At 47.6% G+C, this 5,142-nt stretch overlaps 1 protein-coding gene across 10 annotated transcripts in view; it reads left to right on the top strand.

Moving 5' to 3' along the window:
• The window catches only part of ADAMTSL1 (ADAMTS like 1), a 639,880-nt gene that overhangs the window by 546,333 nt on the left and 88,405 nt on the right, over positions 1-5,142 (top strand). The window lies entirely within an intron of this gene.

The raw sequence follows: 5,142 nt of genomic DNA, 5'->3' as shown, positions 1-5,142 counted from the left end.
TTGAAGATGGGGACCATGTTAGCTATCTTCCAGTCATCTGGCACCTGGCCCGAGCACCACGAGCGCTTGTAAAGCTGTGCCAAGGGCCCTGCAATAACCCCAGCTAGCTCCCTCAACACCCTGGTGTGGAGAACATCTGGACCCGCTGACTTGAACATGACCAGCCCCTCCAGAAGCTCTCTAACCCAGTCCTCCCCAACCTGAGGTCTGGAGGCGTTCCCCTCGAGTCCGTCTGGCATCACAGCAGCGAAGTCCCTGTCCCCGCACAAGAAAATGGACATGAAGAATTGGTTAAAGAGTTCCGCTTTCTCCTCTGGCACAACCACCAGATTGCCCAGCGTACTTTGCAGGGGCCCCACATTACCCGGTGCCTTCTTCATCCTCCCTATATATTTGAAAAAGGACTTTTTATTAGCCTTGATCTTGGACATAGTCCTAGCTCTATGTTCACCTTAGCTTTCCTGACAGCCCCTCTACAGGCCCGAGCAGAGGAGGTATACTGCTCTTTGGAGATAGCACCCCCCCCATTCAACTGGGTGTACGCTGCCTTTTTGGTAAGCAGGCATTCCCGGATGCCCTTGGTGAGCCAGGGGGGCTTATGGGCACTATTGCCCCCTTTGCTTTTTTGTTGGGATGGACTCCCGTTGGGCCCTGAGTATCGTTTCCTTGAGGACATTGGATAATGAGTTCCCCTGCCCTCAATGACCCCAGCGCCTCACTCACTAGTCTCCTCAACTTGTTGAAGCTGGCCCTCCTAAAATCTAGGGCTACCGTCTTGCTGCAGGCCCTTGACACCCTGCGCTGGATGGTGAATTCCAGCAAGCGATGATCGCTATCGCTCAGGTGGTCAAGAACCTGGAGGCCCCTTACCAGGTCATTGCTTGTGGCTGGGACCAACAGGGCATTTCCTCTGGTGGGACCATTCACCTCCTGAATTAAGTGAAGGTCCTGTATCTCAGCCAGGAACCTCCTGGAACGGTCCATCCTGGCTGACTGTTCCTCCCAGCAGATGTCCGGGTAATTAAAATCACCCATGACAACTATATCCCTTGCCTTAAGTGCCTCTGCAAGCTGGCCCAAAAATTCCCGGTCCAGCTCCTCCCCTTGGTTGGGGGGTCTGTAGTAGACCCCCACTGTCAAATCGCTCTCCCCACAGCCCCCTTGAATCTTGACCCAGAGCACTTTAGCCTGGGTCGAGATTCAAGGGGGCTGTGGGGAGAGCGATTCCTCTGACCCCATTCTGCTGGCAGAGGATGTGTAGTGCTCCTTGACATAGAGCTTCACACCCCCACCTTTCCTTTCCTTCTCTATCCCGCCTATAAAGCGTATAGCCCCTAGTGCTAACTGCCCAGTCATGGGACGAATCCCACCATGTTTCTGTTAGCCCTATGACATCTACTTTAGCCAAGGGTCAAAGTAGTTTTGCAAACATCAGGTCAACCTTGCAATGTTCCTCCAAGGTATACACCCATTTATAATTATCTCTGTGCTACAGAAGGGGAAACTGAGGCCTGGTACTAGTAAAATAAAAATATTTTAAAATTTCAGACTAGGGTGCCTGGGCTCCCAGATTTGTATTTAGTCACCTAACAATGAGTGATTCTCAGAGTAGCTGAGGATTCATAGCTCCTTAGGATTTCAGTGCGAATTATGGATTTCAGCATCTGTAAAGATAGGTGGTCAAATAGAGATTAAGTTCTTAATGTGAAGCTCCTGAATTGGAAATTAGTATAAGGCAACAGCCAAGAGTACAATCCAGAGGATCTCAGTCCTCTGACCAAACCATTAGAAAACAAATCTTTCTTTTTCATGATTCACACAGATAGTCTTTGTGAGTATCAAACAAACATGTGTTCACATGCACAAAATTGAGTAGCAGTTCAAGCAATGGATCACAAAAAAGAAAGGATGTATGCTATCTCATCTGAGATTCCTCTGTGTTCAACATCTGATGCAGGATGTGTGGGATGAGAGGGAAGGAGAGGAAGTCGTGTATGAATGTAATATTTGATTAATTTCATCTGATGCATGTGCATACACACAGCTGCCATACAGGCCTTGCACAGTGAGAAATGTCCCTGGACAGACAGATGTCAGATGTTAAGAAGATGCTCAGGGACAACCACACTCACTCCACACTGCAGAATGTTTATTTTAGAAATAATAATAAGTCCTCTTGTCTCGCTTTCATATGGTTTAACCACATAAAAATGATAACATTTTCATTTTTTATAGCTAGTTTGGGAGGTCTTTGTGTAAAAGACTGTTTACTTTTCCTATGTGCTATTCAATTTTCTTGGCATTACTTGAAGGGACATTGTCAAGATGAAAATTATGTACCTTAAAAACTGTTCCTTACATGTCACAGGTACATTACAGGAATGCTTTGTTTTTTCACAATTTTTGCTGTTCAACAAGCCTGTTTGAAGTAAGCAAAGAATTCCCATTGATTCTGAGGTACTTTTAATCAAGCCACTACATTCTTGAGCTTCTGCCTGTCTAGTCTATTGATACTGGGATTATCATCATGCTACTTGAGTGCTTTGTTCTAGAGTTTCATCTATTAATTTAGACAGTGAACTGACACAGTACAGGGTGCACAAGCACAAGCCACTGGACCCCCAGGCATGGGAACCCTCCCAACTCCACACCTCGCATGTGGGCAGCCTGGCCACACCCTCAGCTTCCCAACTTCAGACTTCCTCTGTGGCTGGAGTAGGAAGTTGAAGCCAGAAGAGGGATGGGGAGCCCAGAGCCCCCAGCTGCTGCTGCTACTGCAGCCAGACTGACAGGGAGCAGCAACTGTGTGGAAGCTTAGGACTTCAAATTAACCCCTGGTCTACATGGGATCTTTGGGTGGATGATATTCATATTCATATTCTGTTTCAATTGCTTATTTTTCTATCTCAATTTCTGTGTTCTGGAATATTCTTGAGCATACTACTTCTGAATCAGCAAAGTACTGAAGCATGCAAAATACTTAGGCAGTACACACAAGTAATCTCATTACCTACTTTGTACATTAAGTGCGTGGAAGTATCATAAACTTTTAAAATACCTGGTCTGCATTTTGAATTCGCTGTGATGCCTCAATGATGTGTCACAGGATTTATCACAGATTTTTCACCCATCTATTGTAGTGACAGCAAGTCAGGATGCATTAATTTGTCATTTGCATACTTTGCATTTCCATTAGAACCTTTAAAAATAAACATTTCATTTATGTTCATTTGTAAGGCATAAGTATAAAAAACATGCCAAGCCCTCTGAATAGTCTGTAGCAGTATTAACAGTTTTTTCCTTCAGCTAGTTCAAAAACCTCAGTGTGGTAGATGTGTGCAGATCTAAACCAGGGTCAAAAGCTGTGTGCTCCTAATCCTTTTGAAGTCCAGTAACTGCAATCATTTAGGTATCTAGTTTGTGTTTAAAATACAGTATTACTTTCTAGGAGGTAAAGGAGAAAAGGGGAGTTGCCCGTGGGGTAAACTAACAGGGCAACAACCAGCAGAATCTCATGATGTGGAGATACATGCCAAAACTTTGCTGTGGGAAAAACTGGAAAGACAATGCAGACTAAATGAGAAGTGTGTGTGCACGACACTTTAAAGTGGGCTAAATGCTTTTGCACTGCTTTAATGTGTATGGCCCATTAATTCCATCTGCTGTAGGAAATTCAGTGGCATAATGCGCTTTAAATGACTTGGGGCGCAGCAAACTAAAACTCCTTTCAGCAGTTTTAGTTTGCTGTCCCTACAGGTGCAGAGTGAAGCACGGGGCTCTGTGCAGCTCCATGGCTCTACAAGAAGCCCTGCAGGCAGCCTGGCAGCATCCTGGGAAAACAGGCTCCACCCAAGAAAAGCAGCATGCCTGGTTTTTTTTTCCTCCTCCCTCCCCCCACCAGAGCCTGCCTGCCTGCCTGAGCTGTGTGGGGGCCTGGTGCTTCCCTTCACAGCTGCAGTGCCCCTCAGGACTGCCCAAGCTGGGTGCCTGTGGGCAGGTGCCGCCTGGTGGGGGCTACCATTTCCATGGAAGGAAGCACCAGTCCCCCACCCTGCACAACCCAAAGACCACTCCGCTTGTCAGCAGCTCAGCCTCCTTTCCCCGCCAGAAAGGCAGGTAAGTGTGGGGTGTGTGCACGATGTGGGGTTCCTGGGGTAGAATCATAGAATCATAGGGTCGTAGGCTCAAGGGTCATACGCAGAGGGTGGTGGTGGATGGGTCATATTCAACCTGGGGGGAAGTGGGCAGCAGAGTCCTCCAGGGCTCAGTCCTTGGGCCCATGCTGTTCAATCTCTTTAACAGCGATTTGGACAACAGGGTGAAAAGCAACCTGTTTAAATTTGCTGATGATGCCAAAATTTGGGGTGAGGTGAGCACGCTAGTAGGGAGAGAAAGATTGCAGCAAGATCTGGATACGTTACAGGAGTGGGCTGATATAAACAGGATGCGTTTCAATACTGACAAGCGCAGGGTGCTGCGCTTAGGCAGTAGAAACCAGCAGCACACTTATAGAATGGGAAACTCCCTTCTTGAGAGCACGGAGGCAGAAAGGATCTCGGAGTCATTACTGACTCCAAGATGAACATGGGCCGACAATGTGAGGTCACGGTTGGCAGAGCTAACCGGACCTTGTCATCCATCCACAGGTGCATGTCAAGTAGAGCCAAGGAGGTGATCCTCCCCCTCTATGCGATGCTGGTCAGGCCACAGCTAGGGTACTGCATCCAGTTCTGTGCACCCCACTTCAGGAGGGATGTGGACAACATTGAGAGGGTCTAGAGGAGGGCCACCCGCATGATCCGGGGATAACAGGGTAGACCCTACAATGAAAGACTGCAGGACCTCAGCCTGTTCAGCCTTCACAAGAAAAGGCTGAGGGGGGACCTGGTGACTGCCTATAAACTCACTAGGGGGGACCAGAAGGGTTTGGGGGAGACACTGTTTCCCCTAGCACCCCCGGCATAACAGGGAATAATGGACACAAATTATTGGAGAGTAGGTTTAGATTAGACATCCACAAAAACTATTTCACAATTAGGATGGCTAGGAGCTAGAACCAACTTCCTAGGGAAGTGGTGCTGGCTCCTACCCTGGGGGTCTTTAAGAAGAGGCTTGATGCCTACCTGGCTGGACTCATTTGAG

This window comes from Crocodylus porosus, unplaced genomic scaffold, assembly GCF_001723895.1.
Source record: "Crocodylus porosus isolate Cpor-Errol unplaced genomic scaffold, CroPor_comp1, whole genome shotgun sequence".
Classification (NCBI taxonomy): domain Eukaryota; kingdom Metazoa; phylum Chordata; order Crocodylia; family Crocodylidae; genus Crocodylus; species Crocodylus porosus.
Note: the sequence above shows the minus strand (reverse complement) of the source record. Positions and strands in the feature narration are given on the sequence as shown.